A 24,310-nucleotide genomic window follows, 5' to 3' on the forward strand; every position below is an offset into this window, starting at 1 on the left:
TGCCAGAGTTCAAGAGGACAACATGTGTCAGCCTGACTTTCTGAATGACTGCACAGGAAAGGCTGCCATCCAAAGAAGTGCAGAAAAGGACACCCCTTAAGTCCTGGATGGAGGAGGAAGACCCCCAATGCTGGATGGAGAAGGATTCCCCCTAGTCCTCGATGGAGAAGGATGCCTCCCTCAGTCATGGATAGAGAAGGATGCCCCCTAGTTACTGGATGATAAAAGATGTCCCCCAAGTCCTGGATGGAGAAGGATGCCCCCCAATTCCGGAATGGAGAAGGATATCCCCCAATTCTGGGATGGAGAAGGATGCCCCCCAGTCCTGGATGGAAAAGGATGCCCCCTAGTTTACTGGATGACAAAGGATGTCCCCCAAGTCCTGAAGGGAGAAGGATGCCCCCAAGTTCCAGGATGGAGAAGGATGCCCCCCAGTTCTGGGATGGAGAAAGATGCCCCCTAGTCCCGGATGGAGAAGGTTGCCCCCTAGTTACTAGATGGAAAATGATGTCCCCTGAGTCCTGGATGGAGAAAGATGGTCCCCCAAGTCCTAGATGGAGAAAGACAGTCCTCCAAGTCCTGGATGGAGAAGGATGCCCCCCAATTCCTGAGTGGAAAAGGATGCCCCCCAAGTCCTGGATGGAGAAGGATGCCCCCTAGTTACTGGATAGAGAAAGATGTCCCTGAAGTCATGGATAGAGAAGGATGCTCCCCAAATCCTGAATGGAAAAAGATGTCCCCTAGTTCTACATGGAGAAGGACAACCTCCAGTCCTGGATGGAGAAAGATAAGCTCCAGTACTGGATGAAGCAGGATGTCCCCCAAGTCCTATATGGAGAAGGACAAACCCCAGTCCTGGATGGAGAAGGATGCGCCCCATGTCCAGATGAAGAAGAATTTCCCCCACTCCTGAATGGAATCGGATCCCCTTCAAGTCCTGGGTGGATAAGACACCTCCCAAGTCCAGTGTGGAGAAGGACATCCCTCAGGTCCTGGATGGAGAAAGGATGCCCCGATGTCCTGGATGGAGAAAGATATTCCCCAAGTCCCACTTGGAGAAGATGGCTCTGGGGACCACATGCGCAAGGATGTCCCTTTTTCAGCCTCCCCATTCATACTTATCCTGACCTGTTAATGTAGAACAAAGAGATTTGGAGGAAGAAACATGGGACTAAACTTTACTCAGAATGTTTTCCTTTTCATCAACATTTTATAGATTCTAATTTTTATTTGATAAACATAAGTGAAATGTATGACATAAACACAATGTAACAACCGAGTAGACCTATTTTTCCAGATCTGAGTCCTCGCTGCAAGCACTACTGGTCATTCTACTTTTCTGTATTTGTAAAGCTTCTCAAAATTAAAGATAAAAGAGTTTATTGCTAATAACATGTATAAATAGACATTGAATAAAATATGACTCTTTAAAAATTAGTTTATTCTATGGGCTTCTTTTGAAGGGTTACGGTGTACTAAAATTACTAGTGGATATTTATTACAAACTCACTAGTAAAAATAGACAATGGGAAAATAAACGAATTTGTTATAAATTAGTGTTGCGTGAGTATTAATCAAAACTTTAAAACCAAAATACATGGACATAAGAATAAATTATTCGACTTAATTATCCACTGACTTTAAAATCTAATTGCTAAATTTACTTTTTGCCCATTTCACCTCCTTCAAATCTCCAAGGAACTCTTCTTTTTTCTCTCCTGTCAGTACTTTATTCTCCCTTATTTTTTTTCTATTTTCTGATTTTTTTTAACAACTCTAAGGGAGTTGTGTTTTGCTTGTGTTAGAATGACGTCATTACACCAACCCATTAGGCAACTAGACCCTCACCAAGGTGAGCACTAGGAGACTTCATATGGAGCCTCTCCTGATTTTTGAGTCAGGCTACGGGCAACTATGTTTAAATTGTGAACTGTCTAATTTTTTAGATCCCTTAGAGATAAAGAAGGATTTTAATAACCATCAATTTAAAATGTACTGGGACACTTTATGACTGACATTTCTTGCAGTTTCTGTGCTGCGGCCTTATGAGTAACTGTCTGTAAGGAAAGTCATGTTCCTCATTCTGCCATTGCTCCTTGGGCTCCAAAGGGAAAAACAAGAAAATCTGTGGATATAAAACACAGAAGCATTCATTCTTTAAAGAAAAAGGCTGTAAATTAGAGACAAGAGCAGAGAAAGGATGTTATGGAATACATGCAAATGGACAAAATATGAATGATTATGTTCTCATGTTCAACCCAACTTTTACAAGTGGATGTATGAGCAGTGCCAGCATTTAGTCAGGCCATGGCGAGTCCGTGGGCTAGAACAAGAGGCCACACTCAAGGTCAGATGGCACTCACGACGCAGGGCCTCTGCTCCTTTATGACTCCCTCTCTTCAGTGACCCAGAGCACCCTCCTATCACAACCTGCAGGGGAGAGGAAGGTGTTAGGGCACGTTGAATGACAGCGGAGCGTGTGTCTACATGCTCTCTTCACATGCCACAAATCCGCATCGCTTTCCAATATTCCAAAAGATTCTGAGTAAGGAACATTGCTGCAGAACCAGTAAAAGCTGCCCTCACAGATGATGCTAAATTGGGTTTTACAAAGTATTGTGAGAGATCTCGGGAGAGGGGGAGCAACCTGCTCATAGATTTTTTCAAAATCAACATTTAAACACCTCCGTTAGGCAGAAAAGCAGCGCTACCGGAATTAGTTAGCAGCTCTTTCCTGCTGGACATCTCTCGGCCTCCAGACCCTACAGGCCTAGGTTATGCTGCTGAAGGACCTCTCCACCCTGGACTAAGGCACCAGAGGATCCCGGCCCTGCCCCGCCCCGCAGTGTCCTGGACTGTGCCACTGCACAACCCCCGCCCCTCCACACCCTGGACTCTGGCTCTGGAGGACTTTGGCCCTGTCTCGCCCTGAACTACTCCTGCCCCTCAGCGCGCTGGATTGTGTTTCCAGAGAACCTGGTCCTGCGGCAACTTAGGCTACTGCGTGGACTCCAGGACCCCAGTCCTGCCGGGCCCTAGACCAAGACCCAGGAGGACCTGCCACCCCCTGTACTAGATCACCAGAGGACCCACACCTTGCCGTGCCCTGGACTACAGCTTGAAAGGACCCACGATCCGCTGAGCACTGGGCTCCAGCACAGAGGGACCCCCACCATGGAGATACCAACCACCCCTGCCCCACAGCACCCTGGACTACCGCACGCCAAGACCCTTGCCTGAACGCGCCCTACACTCTGGCATGGGAAATCCGGCCCCTCAGAGCCCTGGACTCTGGCACTGGGGGACTCCCACTCCGCTACGTCCTGGACTCCAGCACCGGAGGACTCCTGTCCCGCCGCACCCTGGACACCTACACTAGAAAACCCTGTCCCGTCTCCCCCTAGACTATAGGAGGGGAGAACCCTGCAAACCGACTCCGGCACAGTAACACCCCTGACCCGCCATGCGTTGTATTCCGGCACTGGAGGACCCCCTGCCACGGCGCTCTCTGGACTACCCCTGCCCCACTGCGTCCTGCCCTGCAGCACAGCAGGACAGTCGTACCACTGCGCGCTCGACTGAGGCACAGCAGGACTGGGGCCTCGTGTGTGGTGGACTGCAGGGCGAGCTGACCCCTGCCCCGCTGCGTGTTGGACTATGGCTCAGGAGGACCACCACTCCCGCATGCCCTGGACCACCGCAGGACAGGTCCCCCACTCCGCCGCGCCGGGAAAACGGCACTGGAGGACTCTGGTCCAACCGCTCTACGGACTCTACCACCGAAGACCCTCACCCCGCTGCGCCCTGGACAAAGGCACAGGAGGACACAGTCTCACTGCCCCGTGGGCTATCGCATAGGAAATCCCCCAACCCAGTAGTGCCAGAGACTCTGACAAGAGAGGACCCCTGCCCCCTGTTCCCCCAACTACAGCAAGGCAGGAACCACACTCCTCCGAGGTCCTCACTGTGGGAACTGTGAACCCCGGCCCTGGTATGCCCTGTTCTAAGTCACCCAATGACCCCGACCCCACCAGGTCGTGAACTCCAGCACTGGAGGGCCATTGCCTTACTGCGGACTCAAGCACTGGAGTATGGCAGGGCAGGATCCCTGTCCTGCCATGCCCTACACTGTGGCACGGGAGGACCCAGCCTCACTGTGCTCTGGACTCCAGCACCCCAGGACTCCTACACGGAGGACTCCCACTCCACCACGTCCTGGACAAGGGAACCCCCGCCCCACTGCACCCTGGATATAGGAAGGCAGGAATCCCGCCCTGTCGCGCTCCGGACTGTGGCACCTGAGGGCCCACCTCCCAGCGCGCCCTGGACTACTGCTCCGCAGGACTCCTGTTCTGCCGCGCCCTGGACTATGGCACCAGAGGACCCAGCACCCGGCGTCCTGGACTAAGGCACAGTAGGACTCCGGCCGCATTGTGTACTCCTGTACAGGAGGACTCTTGCAGGGCAGTACACTGGACTGAGCTACTGAAGGAGCCGCATTCCTGCCTTACCCTGGACTAAGGCACTGGAGAACTCTTCCTCCACAGAGCCGCAGACTTTTGCAGGAGAGAACCTCCACCCAGCCTGCCCTGGACTGTGGCCCAGTAGGGCCCACACCACGTCATGGACTCTTGTACTGGAGGAAGAGTAGTGATAAATGTCCAGGTTTACAAGTTGAAAAGTAGCAATCAATGTGTTACAATGAATGGATTTGATGTAAAATTACAAATGCTGAAAACATTATGTGTAATTGCCTAGCCAGAACAATTATACAAGACAAAGAAATAAAACAAATCCATATACGGAAGGAAGAGGTAAGATTGTTTCTGTTTTCTGCAAATATAATCTTAAGATGGAGAAAATCTTAAAGACACCACCAAAATAAACGGTTAAAGCTGATAAATTCAATAAAGTTAATAGTTACAAAACCAACATACAAATATCATTATTGTTTCTATACACTACTGACAAACTATTACCTGAAAAATAAATTGATAAGGTGATTCAATTTATAATAGAATCAAAACAGATATATAAATATATCAAAGGCGGAGGAGTAAATTTAATCAAGAACACGAAAGGTTTGCACACTGAAAACTATAGCACATTGATGAAAAAATTTAGTAGCATAATTAAATGGAGAAGCATCCTTTCTTGATGGATTCAAAAATCAGTATTGTAAAAGTGTCAATGCTACCCCAAACAATCTACAGATTAAATGCAACCACTATGAAATTCCAATGTCATTCTTCACAAAGCAGAAAAATTACTCCTAACATGTGTATGGAACCACAAAAGACCCCAACTAACCAAAGCAATCTTGAACAAAAAGAACAAAGCTGGAGGCATCAGACTACCCAATTCCAAATTATATGACAAAGCTATAATAATTAAAACAGCATAGCAATGGCATACAAACAGACACATAGAACAGTGAAAAGGGATATAGAACCTGTAAATACATCCGTGTGTCTGTGGTCAATTGATTTTTTTTGTTAAAATAACTAAAAAATACACAATGAAGAAAAAAATATTTTAAATAAATGGTGTAGAAAAAACTGAACATCCACATACAGAAGAATAAAATTTGACTTCTATTTTGCTCTTTATACAAGCATCAAATCAAAATTAAAGACTTAAATTTAAAACTACTACAAGGAAATATAGAAGAAGACTGTCTGACATTTGCCTGAGCTGTGATTTTCTGTAGATTATTCCAAAAGCACAGGCAACAAAAGCAAAAACACACAAATGAGATTGCATAAAACTAAAAAGCTTTTCCCGAGGAAAAGAAGCAATAATAGAATGAAGAGAACCCACAAATGGGATAACATTCTTAAAGCATACATCAGATAAGGGGCTCATATAATAATGTATAAGTAACTCAACCTTCTCAAAAATAAGAAAAAAAACCTATATTTATTAAAAAAAATAAACAAAGAACCTGAATAGACATTTCCTAAGGCATACAAAAGGCCAACAGGTACATGAAAAAATCATAAACATTCCTAATTACCAGAGAAATGCAAATCAAAGCCACAATGAGATATCACCTCACACATTTTACTACGGCTATTATAAAAACAGATGGAAGATAAGTGTTGATGAGGATGTAGAGAAAAAGAAACCCTGTACAGTGTTGGTAGGAATAGAAATTAGTACAACCATCTTGGAAAACAGTATGAAGCTTCTTCAGGAAATTAAAAATATATTTACCCTATGATCCATCAATCCCACTTCTGGATATATGCCCAAAGGAATTTCAATCAAGATGTCAAAAAGAGATATCTGCAATTTCATGTTCATTGCAGCATTATTCATAATAGCCATGAATTAGAAACAACCTAAGTGCTTATCAACTGAAGAGTGGATAAAAATATGTGGAAAAATTGCAACCCTTCCACACCACTGGTGAGACTTCAAAATGTAAAACAGTCTGGCAGTTCTTCAAGATGTTACACATAGACTTAGCACATGACGCAGCAATTCCACTCCTGTGTATTTACCAAAAAGAGAATAAAACAAATGCTACACAAACAGTAGTATACAAATGTTTATAGCAACAAAAAGTAGAAAACAACAGAAATGTTCATCAACTGAGGAGAGGATAAATAAAATGAATCCATAAAATAGAATCTTATTTAGCAATAAAAGGGAAAAAATGTATTAATGCATGCTCCACAATGGATGAACATTAAAAATATGTGAAGTGCAAGAAGTGAGTAAAAAATGACTATGTGCTATGATGATTCCATTTATGTGAAATGTCCAGAATAGGCAAATTCATATTCAGAAAGTGGACGAGTGGTGGCCTAGACTAGGAGGGGTTTAGGAAAGGCTGGAGAAAATGGGAAAAGTCTGCTAATGGACTCAAGTCTCCTTTAAGGAGCATTAAAATGTTCTAAAATTAAATTAAAATTATATTATGATGATTATTTGTCCACCCAGTTAATATTCTAAAAGAATTTGAAGTTTGTGCTTTAAATGAGTGAATTGCATAATGTATGAATAATATCTCAGTAAAGCTGTGGGAAGTTAAAAGTATATGTAGGATGCATACAAAAATACTGCTTATCTTTATAAATGAATGAAGTTCTGTCATTTGCAAAAGCATGGATGTATTTAGAGGACATTATACTAAGTAAAATAAGCCAGACACAGAAGGACAAATACCTCATAATATCACTTATATGTGAAATCCAAAAATGTGCACTCATAGATGTCAGGAGTAGAATGGTGGTTTATCAGAGGCTGAGCGGGGTGGAGGGGTGAAGTCAGGAGTAGAATGGTGGTTTATCAGAGGCTGAGCAGGGCTTTGGAGGGGGATGTTGGGAGTAGAATGGTGGTTTATCAGAGGCTGAGCAGAGCAGGGATGATGTTGGGAGTAGAATGGTGGTTTATCAGAGGCTGAGCGGCGTGTGGGGAGGAAGTTGGGAGTAGAATCCTGGTTTATCAGAGGCTGAGCAGAGCAGGGATGATGTTGGGAGTAGAATGGTGGTTTTTCAGAGGCTGAGCAGGGCAGAGTGGGGGGTGAAAAAGGGGGAAATATTCAGTGGGATAATGCTTCAGCAAGGAGAGATACATTCTGGTGATATGGTGCACAGCAAAGTGACAGCAGTTACTCATAATGTAGTGCGTGTCTTAAAACTGCTAAAATACTACATTTCAAATGTTTCACCATAATGTAATAAATATGTGAGGTGGAGGATATGTTATTTAACCTAATTTGTCCATTTCACAATATTTACATGTACTGTACCACATTGTACCCATATATATTTATTTATGAATAAAAACAAAATTTTAAAAAGCGAGCTAAACAGATGTGCTAGATCTTCATCTAAAGACATTTCTGAGAAAAATATATCTGTTTTCTTTCAGAATAAATTTACAGTTAATATATATTATAGTAACTAAAGTAAAGCAGATAATTTTGGCCATCAGCTTATACTGTGGGATAATCTCTTTTTGCTGACCTTGTAAAAGCTGCCGCAGATTAACAAGAAGTAGGAAAGATTTTTACCATGATCAGGTAAAGGTTCTGCATGCTTCTATTTTGAATAATATTTCCCCCCTAGAATCACAAATTGTGAATGCCTTTTATTTCATAGGTCTAGCACTAAAGGCTTTAGTCAGTTATATCATGCATTCTGAAATAAGTACTTGTGCATTTGACAAGGTACTATATATAATCGTGCTTTTAATTTAACTATCATATATGTCTACTTTTCTAGTTGAGAGTCTATATTTTATAGAGACCCTCCATATATATAAGTGCTTTTCTGATAGTCTGTCCATTAAATTTCAAACATAAGTTAAGGAACAATTTTGCTTTTATTTTTTTATTATTGTTATTATATTTTAAGGCTAGTCAAGTGAAGCAGTGGGAGTGGAGAAGGAACTGCTTTAATTTTTATATGTTGGTGTTACAGGCTGTATGTGACAGGCTATATATTTGTTGGCTGAATTTTAGAAGCAAAGTGAAATATTTCTTTCATATTTCATTAGATTTAGGGATGATGATTACTTTAAGGGATTGTCACTAGACTGAAAGCACCACATCATCAATCACTTGGAAACAATATTTTGCCTATGTGTGCTGTTGACAAAAACTTTTATTGTGGCAATATAGCTCACAATTGAAATATGTGAAAAATGTGCAGAAAAAAGAAAATATTTGTTATTAAGGGATATTTAGGCCTGAGATGCAGGATGCAAATATTTAAAACATACAGTTTTTAAAACTTAGATTTAAAATGTAAATTGAAGCGGAGCACTTAGAAAAAGACATAATATGTAATATAAAAGTCCTGGGTTTAAAAAGTTAAAATACTAAATGAGAAAATAGTGCTTCTTGGGTAGCTTAAAATTGAATACGAGACAAAAAATTATTCAGAACTTTTTGTAAGATTAAAAATATGTATGCACTTTCATTGATATAAAATGAAATAAATGTCTGGATATAACTTTAGTAGAATAGAACAGGGAGACAAGGGCAAAGGGGAGGTGTATGCAGAATAAAGTGAACATATTATTATAACAATGAGAGGACAGAATTGAATGATTGCTCTTGGAGACAACGGATTTTGATGTCTAAGTTAATGACAAATCTTTTGTTTGCAAGTTAAAAAATGTAACTTAAACCTGGTGAAGGAATAAAGGGTGGTGGAGGGGATGATTCTTTGTACACTAAACTGGTTTTAATGACTATCGAATTAATCATGAGTTCAAATAATTTTATGGAGGCCCTTTCTTTTTTATTTGATATTTGTGGACTGCTTTTCTCTTTGTATTTGCTCCATTTTTACCTGCTTGTACAATTTTTCCCCGCAAAGTTTAGGAAACACTGTAACCACATGCTCCAGCATGATGTGATCCCTGAAAGCATTTGCAGCTGGGGGAGGAGGCAAAGGGGCTTCTCTTTCAACAAATGCATATTAATCTCAGTGAAAACTCAGAAGTTTAAACAGGGTCCTCCTTGGGTCATGTGGCTACCCCAGGACCAGTCATTGCACCAGACATAGGAGATAGTCTCAAAAGCCAGGCTGGACTCAAGGTTCTCTGGTGGAGTTTCCACTTTAGAAATGGGTTTTGTCAGGCTTTGTGTTTTTGTGTTACAGACATGATAGCCATATATCTATCTATTCCACTTCCAGTGGAGATGAAAACCTAACACATATGCCCATTCAAAGGATTTTACATGAATCTTCATAGCAGCTTTACTTGCAACAGCCAAAACCTGAAAACAGTCCAAATGTCCATGGACAGGTGAATTTGTGACTGAAAAATTTACTGTGGTGTATGTATATAATGAAATAATACTCCCTAGTAAGAACAGAACAATTGATAGATGTAGCAACATGAGTAAATCTCAAAATAGTGATGCTGAGTGACGAAAAAGTATACCAATCCTATGATTTCATGTATTTGGAAATAAAAACTCACAGGGACTGCAGGTGGATCAGTGGTTGCCTGTGGATGGGATGGGGATAGGCAAGAGAAAGTGAGTAGAAAAAACACAAGAAAACTGGGGTGGTAAAGGTAATGGATATACTGGTTATTTGAATATGTTGTTTGTTTTATAGAGCTACAAATGCCAACAATAATCAAAATGTACAATTGAAGTATGTGCAGTTTTTGGCTTGTAAATAAACCTTTTAAAAATTAACTGATATAAATTGACTTATATGACCAGAAATCTGTTGAAAACTCTTGTGTTATCTCCCCTATTTTATTCTTGTGTGCCCTTACAGACTGTGTGAACACATTTCTCATCTTACTATTCTTTTATGTCTACACTTTTCCAGGTAAATATCACTATCGCCATAATTTCTTGCTTTCTCTTTAGATCATTAGTAATTACGAGTAATGTATTGAAATGTTAAAGATATGTTGATGCATTCAGAATCTTCTGCTCTCTCATCCGCATAATAGGGAATTAAGCTGTCAACAATTACACAGAATATTGCTCCTTTTTTGTTTGTTTGTTTATTTGATGAAGTCTTGGTTGGTTACCCAGGCTGGAATGCAGTGGCACATTCTGGGCTCACTGCAACCTCCACCTCTCGGGTTCAAGTGATTTTCCTGCTTCAACCTCCAGTGCAGCTGGGATTACAGGCATCTGCCATCATCCTCAATTAATTTTTGTGTTATTATAAGAGATGGGGGTTTCACCATGTTGGCCAGGCTGGTCTTGAACCCCTGGCCTCAGGTGATCTGCCCACCTTAGCCTCCCAAAGAGCTGGGATTGCAGGCATAAGCCACCACACCCACCCAGAATATTGCTACTTTTTCAAATAGCTACAACTAACCCTCATCTGGACACCTTGAGTTGATCATAGCTTTGTAAAAGAGGATAGCATTGTAGAACTATAAAATTAGACTAATAATAAATAGCATAGAATGCTTTCAGTATAAGAAATATTAATATCCTAAGCAAAAATAAAATAAATAAATAAATAAATAAAACTGGAGGAATTCTATTATCTGACTTCATATTATACTACAGAATTATAGTAACCAAAAGAATATGGTTACTAGCATAAAAACAGACCCATAGATCAATGGAACAGAATAGAGAACCCAGGAACAAATCTACATAGCTACAGTGGACTCATTTTTGACAAAGGTGCCAAGAACATACACTAGTGGTAAATGTTGTTGAAAAAACTGGATATCCACATGCAGAGGAATGAAAGCAGACTAGTATCTCTCACAACATATGAAAGTAAAATCAAAGTTGATTAAAAATGTAAAGCTAAGACTCCAACAATAAAACTAGTACAAAAAACGTTTGAAGAAAATCTCCAGGACATTGGTCTGGGCAAAAATATCTTGAGCAATACTCCACAAGCACAGGCAACCAAAACAAAAATGGACAAATGGATCACACTAAGTTAAAAAGCTTCTGCCCAGAAAATGATACAATCAACAAAATTAAGAGATAATCCACAGAATAGGAGAAAATATTTGCAAACTACTCCTTCCACAAGGGATTAATAATCAGAATATATAAAAAGCTCGAACAACTCTTTAAGAAACAATCTAATAACCTGGTTAAAAAAGGGGGGCAAAAGATTTGAACAGATATTTCTCAAAAGAAGACCTACAAATGGCAAACAGGTATAAGAAAGGGTGCTCCATATCACTGATCATCAGAGAAATACAAATCAAAGCTACAATGAGATATCATCTCACCACAGTTTAAATAACTTGTATGCAAAAGACAGGCAATAACAAATGCTAGCAAGGATGCAGAGAAAAGGGAACCCTTGTCCACTGCTGCTGGGAATGCAAATTCGTAAAACCACTGAGGTGAACAGTTTGGAGGTTTCTCAATAAACTAAAAGTTGAGCTACCATATGATCTAGCAATCCCACTGCTGGGTGAATACCAAAACTTAAGGAAATCAGTATGTCAAATACATATCTGCACTCCCATATTTGTTGCAACACTGATTACAATGCTAAAATTTGGAAGAAGCCTTAGTGCCTATCAAGAGAGGAATGGATAAAGAAAATGTAGTACATATATACAATGGAGGACTATTCAGTCATAACAAAGAATAAGTTCCAGTCACTCTCAGTACCACTGATGGAACATTATAGATCATTATGTTAAGTGAAATAAGCCAGGCATAGAAAGACAAATGTCATCGTTCTCACTTATTTGTGGAATCTAAAATCAAAACAGACTCATGGACATAGTATAAGGACGGATATCAGAGGCTTGGAAAGGTAGTTGGGGCTGTTGGTAGGAAGGTGGGGATGGTCAATGGGTATAAAAATAGAGAGTTAAAAAGACCTACTATTTGACAGCACAATAGGTTGACTCTATTCAATAAAAATTTAATTGTACATTTTGAAATAACTAAGACTGTAATTGAATATTTTATAAGTTGAAGAATAAACGCTTGAGGGGAGGGTTACCCCATTCCCCATGGTGTGCTTATTTCACATTGCAGGCCATATCCCAACATCTCATGGACCCCACAGATACATACACATACTATGTACCCACAACATTTTTAAACAATCTACTACAATTTTTTTAAATGGCACCTACTTTTTGTTACCTTCAACTGTTGTAAAATAAATTCTATTATTTAAGATTAGCCCTGTCTGAAAACAAATTTTAAAAACACTATTTAATACCAAATAAATGGACTAGGAGAAACTCATATGAAAATGACAGAAATTGCTGCTACTTCTTCTAATTATTGAGATGGTATTTCTATATTTGTGAAATTACCTGTGATAGAAAATTGAATTGTTTCCAACATTATTATTTTTCATAATTAATCATGTTATATTGCTACTTCTTTAAAAGTAGCCTTTAAAATATTACCAACCTATTTTAAAGTCTACTTGCCAAACTATTAAACTATTCTTAAAAAGAAGTAATTTAATTACCTAATTTCCTCAAGCAATGTCCTAATTCTCTCAAGCAATTATCTGATTTTCTCAAGCAATGGATATTATCAAGTTGCACTGTTAACTGCTGAGAATCATCGTCTGCATATGAGATAAATCATCTGTCAGTCCTTTAAAAAAGACTTTATGAACCATAGAGATAGTAGCCCAGTCTGTATCACTGACTTTAAATAGTGAATAATTGACACTCCATGTTGCCTATAAGGCTATTTCACAGCAGCTGAGTGATCTTACATGTGCCTCTTGGAGCGCCATTTTCCTTATAACCCTTAGATGAATTCAGACTGACTGAGTTCTGTGTCAGTGGAAATTGCCAGAATTGTATCATTGTGCTCTGGGTCTAGTTTTACTTTTCCAAAAGCCTACACAGATTTCAGATGTTTAGAAAATAGCTGTTTTCCTTCTGGGTAATCATTTTCATGTCAGCATCTGCATTGGGCACATTTCCTAGGACGTCTCTTCTGCCTCTTTTAAAATATGAAAATAAAATCGATATAGCACAGCAAGCCAGGGAAAGTCTACTTTGATTGACTTATGGCCATAGTCACCCAGCAGTTCCTTCAGATGTGGCTTCTCAGGTCAGCCACTGAGCCCAGGCGCTGTCCTCCTGCCTGCAGAAGTGGCTCTGTGAGCCCTTTGAGGAGAAAATGGGGGACTTTGTGCTTCAGCCCGAGGAGAACAGGGTGGAGATAGAGGAGCCCCTGGGCGACCTCAGGTTAACTGAAAACATGAGAGGACACAAGCGTGGGACCAAGTCTCTCACTAAACCATAAGGAACTCTCACGAAGCCGACTGGACACTCTGTCTGCGTGCCTGCCTTTGCCGTGACCATGTGCAGAAATGCCTGGGGCACGACTGGGTCACCCCAGCGTTCTTATTTCTAGTCATTCCGAGGCTACTCCGCAGCAAAACAACAGAGGCTGGCAGACACAGTGGAGCATCCTGCAGTAGAGATCCGAAGCCGTGGAATCTCCAAAGGGCCATTTGACCGCCTTCCAGAAGCTCCAGCTCATGCTGGACGTCGCCCAGAAAGCCCAGATGTCTTTGGCAAGACCTGCTGGAGACCAGGAACTCGGTCAGGGCGCGCGGCCTGAGATCACATCAGCTCTGGGGAGCCTTCCTGGCCTTCTGCTTCTTCCCTGGCCGCCTTAAGGGGCTCGCCTCGCCCTGAGTCTCCCTGCTGGTGGCGCGGTGGTGCTCCTGGATGTCGCCTCCAGGTTCTTTTGAGACTGTAGCAGGCACCCGGGGACCAGCACCTGTGGATTGGACTCCCCACGCTGGGCTCAGGGACCTCCAGCGCGCCGCGCTGCAGGCTGAAGGCGACCTCAACGTGGAGCTGCTGCCAGCGCCGCAGGCCCCAGGGAGGCCCAGGATGCTGCCTCCAGGCCCCCAAGAAGGGCAGTTTCAGAAAGGCTTTGGTCTGATGGAAGGAGGTGGGGCTGAGAACGGCTGGCGCTGCTGCCTGGTAAGCCGGGCCAAGAGGCCCACAGCCTCCGTCAGGAACCAGGTGCTTCTGCAAATCTGGGACTTCAAGGAGGAGTAATGCCATCAAGTTGGCAGACACCAGGAACACCCAGAGGTCCCCGGTCTTGTCTGTCCTTCCGCGCTCAGGAGCCAGTATGACCGCAGGGACGCCATCCGCCCACAAACCCATGGTGTTTGCTGCCATGGTGCACGGAGATGCGGTCCCCGAGGCCACTGTCGGCCAGGACACCGGGATCCCATCAGCCGAAGCATCCCGCACTGACACTCAGTATTGACCTTCCCCGGACGTTGCTGGATTTTTTCCTTTTTAAAACAGTTTTGTAGTGGGAGGACAAAAAAGGGCATCCTCAGAGCTTTTGCAAAAATTCTCCTGGACCTGTGGTTCTATGGTGTTCACCTCTGCGTTTTACTGACCACTAATTGGCCAGAGCTCCTAAGGCCTATAAGGGTCTCCCTGCCCCACCCGGTGCTTTAGACACCTCTGAGGGACCCCCGCGGCTCAGGAGGATAAAAGTCCTCAGGGGCCTGCTGCCGGGAGGACATGCAGACATGCAGCCCCTCGGCCACCGCGCCTTCCTCCATTCCAGACTGGAAAGAGACCTTGGCCTCCATCCCACAGGCCCTCATGACCTTGGGACCCACACTTTAGAGGCCATGCGCGTTTCCACTGCCAAAGCAATGAAACAGGCGATGGAAATTCTTTTGGCTTCACTATCTGCCTAAGTAATTTCTCTATTAGAGCCCACAGTGGTGGGGCCCACACTGCCAGCTGACACATGAAAGTGTGGCAACAATGTGGTGGTGTGACCTTGTGGCAGCCTGGTGGTGTGTCTGTGTGCAGTGTGTCTGCATTTCTGTCCATGTGGCAGAGTGTCTGTGTGGTGCTGTGTCCATGTCGTGGTGTGTTCATATATCTGCGTGGTGATGTCTCCGTGTGACAGTGTGTTTGTGTATCCCTGTGACAATGTGTCTGTGTGTCCTTGTGTCCATGTGGCAGTGTCTGTGTGGTGGTGTCTGACAGTGCGGAGGTGTGTCCATGTCACAGTGTGGCGGTGTGTCTGTGTGTGTGGCAGTGTCCATGTGGCAGTGTGTCTTTGTGTTTCTGTGAGAGTGATAGTGTGTCCTTGTGACAGTGTGGTGATGTCTCTGTGTGTCTGTGTGTCCCTGTGATAGTGTGGTCGTGTGTCCTTATGGTGATGTCTCCATGTGTCTGTGTCCGTGTGACAGTGTGGTACTGTGCCCGTGTGGTGACTTCTCCGTATGTCTGTCTGTCCGTCCATGTGACAGTGTGGCAGTGTATCCGTGTCATAATGTCTCCGTGTGTCTGTACATGTGACAGTGTGGTGGTGTGTCTGTGTGTCCGTATGGTGATATCTCCATGTGTCTGTGTGTCTGTCCATGTGGCCATGTGGTGGCGTGCCCGTGTGGTGGTGTCTTCTTGTGGCGGTGTGTCAGTGTGACAGTGTGGCAGTGTTCCTTCCCCAGCGTGCGGAGCTGGCTCCTTGCCCTCTCAGCCCAGGACGCCCCAGAAGGCCCCAGCTTGGCGGGCAGGAGGTGGCTCCTGTGGAGGGAGGTGCAGGGAGCTCCCAAAGCCAAGTCTGTGGGATCCCCTGCATTGGGTGGGAGTGAAGAGAAAAGCACCTGGGCAGCCAGGACAAGCCTGGGCCTGCCCTAAGGAGGTGACCCGCTCTGGGACTGCATTTCCTGGGCAGAGTACTCCAGCTCAGTCATCTTGTCCTGAGTCCTTCGTGGGCCTTGGAGATTGCTGAGATTTGAAGAAGGAAGGTCATCTTTGTTGCGGAAAGCCTGATGTGTTTCTCTATTGCTGTCACTTTTCAGCCTCATCGCTGGTGAAACATCAAACATGGGACACCTTCTGCCAAGAAAACTCCTGGAAGTAAATGTGGGGACTGGCAGTATCCAACCAGAGGAGTCACATGGGGATTTCTTTGTGGTTGGAGATCTGCGTTTTTCCCTGTGGGTGGCGGAAGCGGAGCAGCTCTGCCGCGGAAGGAAGGTGGGTTCTGGGCTACAGGAAGGTCCTGGCCTGGGGCAGAGGGGCGAGAGGGGATGGGCGGCCAGGGGCAGTGCAGGCCACCGGGCAGTGTGCATGCCCCCTGCTGCAGGTCGCCCAGGAGGAGGGCAGGTCCCGGCCTGGTGGGAGCAGAGGCAGCAGGGCTGAAGTCTCAGCACCAGGCGTCAGGGCTGGGGGAGCCATAGGCCATGGTCGAGGGTGACTCCTGGGCACCTGCTGTGCATCCTCGTGACCAGGACACACACCAGGCTCTGGAGGCCAGGTGGACGGCAGGCCCCGTGGCGGGAGGTGGGTCCCTGGCCCCTGGTCTCCTGCTGCTGTCCCCAACATGGGCCGCCTTCCCTCAGGTGTGCCCCGCCAGGTTCGCCTATCTGGGACCTCAGCACAGCTCCTGGCCGGCGGGAGGCTAGGGCGGAGGCCTCAGGGCCCAGCTGGGTCTGCAGTTTCTGCCACTGGTGGAGGCACCACGGCGAGCTCAAGCTGTGCCCAGGCAGGAAACTCTCCGACCTTGCCAGCTTCCGCGCCAGCTTTGGTGACTCTCTCCAGCTCAGCTTCAACACCTTTCAACAGTTCTGTGTTCTCTATTATCACAAGAATTCTTTCTGTATTTGCTATCCTTTAACAAATAAGAATTTAAAGATGCATGTGGAGTGATATCACAGTTGAAACATTAAAAAATATACAATTTCAAGCATTGTTTATTTTGTTAATGTATAATTTTCTAAGAAGTAAAATTATGACTGTAGTGCAAATATAAGATAAACACATATCAACAATATTATTCAACTCAATAAGCCATGACGGTTCCAGTAATAGGTTCAAATCATTGCAAGGAACAGTAAAGGAGCTTTACAGCCAATGTTAAGTTCAGATCATTGGTTAGTTACAATACTGGTTAGTATCTAACATAGTCAGAAGCTGTCATTTTTGTGAGTTATCTCTTCCATGGCACAGAAATTATGCGTTTTTCTACTGTACAAAATATTTATCTTTTCTACTACTTCTGCACATAAAAATATTGCTAGTCACAAAAGACCAGGATTGCACTGAAAAGAAAAAAAAAATCTGAGAAGTGTCTCTCACCTGCATTCATACTTCTTTTCTTCCTTTATGAAATATCTTTCAACTGTACTTTCTATCTGAAGGTCTGTGGAGAGAGAGAGTAAAATGAATAAAAGTACAGTAAGTGAATATTTTGATAACAATTTACAGATTATTCATGTCTAATGAACATAAAACACACTTCCAATATTTAAAGTGTAATGAGATGAATTTGATGTATACATGTGCCCATTAAACAATCACCATGAAGGGATCAGTGAGCATATCCAATACTCTCAAAGCTTCCCAGATCCCCTTGGTAATGCACACTCATACTTCTCAGGTGTGAAGTACTGAGCTACACACACACACACACACACAAATACACACACACAGGGATATCTAATTGTTTCAGAAGCATTTGTTGAAAATGTTATGTCCATGAATGGTCTAAGAACTTTATTAAATACTAGCTGATAGCTGATATACATGTGTATATCTATATTTGTACTACATGGTCTTAAGTACTGTAACTTTATAAGTCTTGAAACCAGGTACTGTTAATTCTCCAACAGCACTTGGTTTCAAAGTAATGGTTTCCTTTCAATTACTTTCCTTTCAAAGTAATTTGCCTTTATAGGTCCTCTACCCTCTTATTTATTTTAACAATATTTTGTAGTTTCATAGTTTTCAAACGTTTCTCTTTTTTGCAGGTTTATCCCTAAGTACTACACACTTTGATATTTGCAATAATATCACAATTATGGTAATATTAATGCAAATGTTTTATTTTTTCCTCCAGTAATTGTCAGGTAGCTTTAAATCATAATTTAATTGTATGATACAATGGGGTTTTGAGAAACGTATACATATTGTATATATACATTTTTTCAGTTTGGCAGATTGACTTTACTATCATTTCATAATTTAAAATTGCACCAATTACTACCAGCCTGCTCTCAAGGACAATACATCAAAATATATATCAAGTTTCAGTTTATTTAGCATCAGGAAACTCACACATTGCACTTAGTTTTGGAAACCTGGAATAAAACAATAGTGTAAATATCAGCTCACAGGCGACATATGAGTACATGTGACAATTTTCTAAATATCGACGTTTCGCTACTTAATTCTATGTTTATATTGTCAATTTTTTTCCTCCTCTTGAAACTCTCTTACGCTGTTTATTAAATTTTGGTTCAATTCTCTCCCTATTTTTTCCCCTAATCTACTTTCGAATATTTTACTGATGTTGTGCTCCTTTCCATTTGGACACTTTAAAAAAGCTGTGTAATTTCTCCTTTGTATTAAAATGCAAATCCATATCCAAAATAAATGAGCGCAGGGACCAAACAGATGTTTGTGCCGCGTGTACATGAGCAACATTATCCACAATAATCAAAGGGAGGGAGCAGCCCATGTGAATATTGACGGATGAGTGGTTAAACAAAATGTGGTATATACGGCAACATAATAATATTCAGCCTTAAAATATGTTCTGAACATGCTAAGAAATAGATGAAACTTGAAGATATGCCAACTGAAATAAGCCAGTCCGAGAAATTCAAACATTCTATATCACACCATTTCTATGAGTTACTTAGTGAAATTTGTAGAGACAGAAAGTAGAATGGTGATTGCTATGGGGAGGGGGAGGGAGAGGAATGGGAAGTTGGTGTTCAATGAGTACAGAGTTTTAGTTGGAGAAGAAGACAAGTTTTGGAGGTCTATGGTGGTGACTGTTGCACAACAGTGCAAATATACTTAATGCCACAAAACCATGCACTTAAAGTGATTAAAAAGGCAAATTTTATGTTCTGTGTATCTTTCCAGAATTATAAACCTGCAATCACAGTATAGAAATAGAACATGTTATATAGTGTTAGGTGATGATATTTTACACATTTGCACATAATTATAATTTGAAGGCCTTAATTTCAGATAAGGTAGTCTAGGACATAACAATATTGATGTAAGAAAGCCATAAACAATGTTTATTTTCATCAGATTTACTAGAAAAATTTTATTCAACTGGTCATTTCTCTTTGCCAATATTACTGTATTCTTATTTGTAGTAATAGAAGTGTGAAAAAGCATCAAGGAATCTTAAATTGCATTCTCATACTGACTGCATACAACAGTTCTGAAATCAACAGAAGTTATATATATCCCCCGTAAGTAAAACATGAGGAACAAAACAGAAATTAATAGGAGACAATTCAAATAATGGCGACTTGTTATTCCTATCTAGTTAAGTACTATTCTTTTCTAAGAGGAATTTGGTATTTCAAATGTATTATCTGAGATGCCTATATTTATATTTTGAGATGCTATACAAACTTGAGTCAATGACATGGAATTTTACAAATCAACAGGCTTATTCTGGGGCCATTTCTTTTGAAGTTTTCTCTGAATTACTAAAGAAGCATTAATGATCCATAAATTATATTATCTCCATTTACAGCATTTAAAATTTGTTCAGCATGAAATATTAGCTACAGATTAAGCTAAATAAATTAAACATGGAATGAAGATTTGTCCTTAAATATAATTTACAAGAAGACTTTGATATTTATTTTTCACAAGTGAAGCATTCTTATAAAGTGTCATGACCTTTTGGGGGAACCTCTGGGAAAAATGGAGAAACTCTGAAGCTACACTCTCCCTAACCTCTCTTTACAGGGAGCTCCTGCAGCTCCTACAGAAATGAGTGGCTGAGATTCTTGATTGCATAGCAGAACTTCTCATCCCAACGCTTTCCCTTTTTAGTGTCTGTGTATCAGTATAAAAGTTCTGTAAACTGTAGTTCCTTATTTTAATCCCAAAGCAGAGTAACAATATATTTCATCCTAGCATTGGCAGTTTCTGTGAGTGTTTTGTTTAATTCTCAAAACTCTATCTACGGGATTCTAAAGTGCCTAAAAAGTAAAATATTTTAAAAAGGGGAAAGAGACAAAGGGAAAGAAAATAAAACCAATAGCCCATTCTGTCACTGTTATTAAACACCAGAATACCTTTCTGTTAATCTAATTAAAATTCGTGACATCGTTTAGCATTTATGTCTTGAACAAAAGTTTGGAATCCTGAAAAAGAAATTTAATTTGCTAATAAATATATTTGAGTGGAATTGAAATCCTTATATATTACTTCATATAAGAACACAAGATGAATTATGATATAGAAAATTCTATCTCTCATTGTCCAAAATCTAATAGTTAAATTGAACTTATTGAATAATATTATTTGCCAGGCATGTGACTTACATCTGGAATCCCAATACTTTGGGAGGCAAAGGCAGGTGGACTGTTTGAGCTGAGGAGTTGCAGACCAGGTTCGGCAGTACGGTGAAACCCAATCTTGAAAAAAAAAAGAAAAAAAAAAAAAAGCCAGTTGTGGTGGCTTGCCTGTAGTCCCAGATACTCAGGAGGATGAGGTGGGAGGATCATATGAGCCTCGGGAAGCTGGGGCTGCAGTGCACCATGATTGTGCCACTGCACTCCAGCTTGGGCAACAGACTGAGACCCTGTCTCAAAGAAAGAAAGAGAAAGAGAACAAAAGAACAAGAGAAAGAAAGCAAGAAAGCAGGAAGGAAGGAAGGAAGGAAGGAAGGAAGGAAGGAAGGAAGGAAGGAAGGAAGGAAGGAAGGAAGGAAGGAAGGAAGGAGAAAGAAAGGAAGGAAGGAAGGAAAAATAATGTTTTTGGTGCCAATAATCTTTGTGAAATTATACGTGGAATTTTGCCTTAATGAAATAGATTTAACTAAGTTGTGACACTATTTAAATGTACTGACCCTAGCAATCAGAGACCTCCGAATCTCCACAATGACTTGACAGTTACATTTGACAAGAATTGATTCTCGTATCATACATACAGCGTAGTCAGAATTTCAGAACTCCAACTTTCCCTATGCTGTTTGTGCACATTGCTTAATATCTCTAAGACTCGATATTTTTACTCTTAAAATACTACTAATAATAGTACCTAGTTTTTATCATATAACGTGTATCAAAAGCATTATACTTTCAGGCAGAGAGCAATTTCTCAGTAAATATTTGCTAATGTTTTAGTACAAACGGGAAAATTGGATTATGATATTTATGACACGTTGATTCTCCTTCTAGAAATATTTAATTGTTTCTAAAACTTGTTTTCAAATAGAGCAGTATTTTGTGTTCAAATTGAAAATACTATATGTTCATACTTTTTTTTTAAAAAGTATTGCTTGAATATTTTCATAAAAAAATATTCCTAAATGAGCTTGAGCAAGGAGGACAGGAGAGATCAGTAAAATAAGGCTTTGTGGCATAGGAGACATTTGGTGGAGAGCTTTCAGCTCAAATAAGACTTGAAAAAAAAAAGACTTGGAAAAAAAAGACTTGAAAAAAAGTCTCTTAATATTTATCCCAAATAACTGGGTATTCAGTGTTCTTCAGACATAATGAATGTAGTATTAAGTACTACATTCTTGAACTTGAGTACATACTTGAACCTCTGCCTCCCAGGTTCAAGTGATGCTTCTGCCTCAGCCTCCTGAGTAGCTGGGACTACAGGCGCACACCACCACACCTGGCTAATTTTTGTATTTTTAGTAGAGACGGGATTTCACCATACTGGCCAGGCTGGTCTTGAACTCCTGACCTTGTAATCCATCAGCCTCGGCCTCCCAAAGTGCTGGGATTACAGGCATGAGCCACCATGCCTGGCCCTTTTGTGTGTGTGTGTGTTTTTAATAATAATAATAATGTTGTTGTTGTTATTATTATTATTATTTTTGAGGCAGACTCTGCTCTGTCAGCTAGGCTTGGAATGCAGTGGCTCAGTCTCATATCACTGCATCCTAAACCTTCTGGGCTCAAGCAATCCTCCCAATCTCAGCTTCCCAAGTAGCTGGGACTGTAGGCACATGCCACCATTCCCATTTGTAATTTATTTTTTAGAGACAAGGTCTGTATTGCCCAGGCTGATCTTGAACTCCTGGGCTCGAGTGATCCTCCTACCTTAGCCTCCCAAAGTGCTGGGGTTACAGGTATGAGCCACCACACCTGGCCTGTTTTTAAATTTTAATTTGTTTACTTTTGGTAAAGACCAAGTCTAATATTGCCCAGGCTAGTTTTGAATTTCAAGCCTCAAAGGATCCTCCCACGTCTGCCTCCTAAAGTGCTGGAGTTGCAGGCATGAGCTACTGTGCCAAAAGGGGAAAATATTTTTTTAAAGATTTCTATGAACGGATACTCCTGAAGGTTGTTGACTTCACTGTAGCATTTTCAGCCTAGCTAGTGTTATCGTGGATTAAGAAAGATGAATTCATTAGCAATATAACTTTACTAAGGATAATCTGATTGTGATAGTTTTATTTCCGTATCATGTTTGCATGTAAAAATAACCAGCAGATTTGCATAAGGCTTTTTATGATTAAGAAAAATAGGCCGGGCGTGGTTACTCACCCTTGCAATCCCAGCACTTTGGGAGGCTGAGGTGGGCAGATCATCTGAGGTCAGGAGTTCGAGACCAGCCTGACCAACATGGTGAAACCCCATCTCTACTAAAAACACAAAATTAGCTGGGCATAGTGGTGCATGCCTGTAATCCCAGCTACTCAGGAAGGTGAGGCAGGAGAATCGCTTGAACCAAGGAGGCAGTGGTTGCAGTGAGCCGAGATCATGCCACTGCACTCTAGCCTGGGCAACAGAGCAAGACTCCATCTGAAAAAAGGAAAAAAAAATTTAATATTAATGGATATTCTAGTTCACTACGTGTGAGTGTGTTACACTGCACTGAATTCTTTCAGCTGACTGAAAGATTTGCTTGCAGCTGACTGACAGTTGACAAGTCTGGCATTGCTCTTGGTGTTCCCATAAAGATATTTTCCCTATAAATGTGAATGCATCCTCTGTGTTCCAATTTTCTGGATTTATCCTAGTTATTGTAGGTTGGGATTGTTACTTGCCAAGTTGAAAGCTCTTAAATTCTTAGACAAGGTTAGAGCTTAATGTAGAAGTTGAATGACTGTCATTCCCCCACTCATTGTTAATAGTTCATTAGCACATAGATCTAAACACTTAAGTGGTCTTTTTTTAATAGAGGAATTTTTGTATACAATGTCATTGAGTCTTAGATGAGATTTTTGGGGAAGAGGGGGTGTTAGTGATCAGGTAAACTTGGGTGACTGCATGGGTTTTTGATTTTTGAATATTTCATTATATTCTTCTGTACTAGTTTTCCTTACATTAAAAATATGACAGTCTTAGAAGCATACGTTTATTCTCCTAGGTGATGGTCTAAATTTGCTTCTCTGGGTCTGGAAGTTATTAGAATGTCAGGTTATTCAGCAGTATTTTTGCCCTTGTGTTTTCCCTTAATAGAGAAAAAAAAAAGTACTTTTCTAATAGAGATAGAGTTTAAGATTACAGTTAATTTTCCTACCCTTTTGAGAACAGTGACAACAAAAGCCTTCTCTTTGTAAACTGATCTTTGACGAACATTTGACTGTTCCTCAGTCTCTCTATTCTGTCCTCCTCAGTTCCTGATGGTGGCAGGAGGGGATGGGGCTAGGTTCCTTACGAGCTGCCTTGCCCTTGTCTTTGTTCATGCGGAAGGTGCAACAGCTGCTGTGGCTTATGCATTCGTCTTAGTTGCTGCTTTTTATAGTCTATATTTTAGTAGTTTTATCTTTCTGAGTAACCAAATCATCTGTCACTTTATACATTTTATAGTTATATTTTTTCCCTTTGGATGTGTATTAAATTTAGAAGTTTTAGTTTAGTTTTGTTTCTCTTAATCTTCACACCAGGTCTTTTCTGTGCTTTAGGTTGAT

General features: G+C 41.5%; 1 pseudogene; it reads left to right on the plus strand.

Annotated features, from left to right (window-relative positions):
* Positions 1 to 2,307: 2,307 nt before the first annotated feature.
* LOC140708622 (uncharacterized) lies at positions 2,308 to 3,379 on the plus strand (annotated as a pseudogene).
* The last annotated feature ends 20,931 nt before the right edge of the window (positions 3,380 to 24,310 follow it).

The sequence above is a fragment of the Chlorocebus sabaeus genome, chromosome 2 (assembly GCF_047675955.1).
Source record: "Chlorocebus sabaeus isolate Y175 chromosome 2, mChlSab1.0.hap1, whole genome shotgun sequence".
Lineage (NCBI taxonomy): Eukaryota > Metazoa > Chordata > Mammalia > Primates > Cercopithecidae > Chlorocebus > Chlorocebus sabaeus.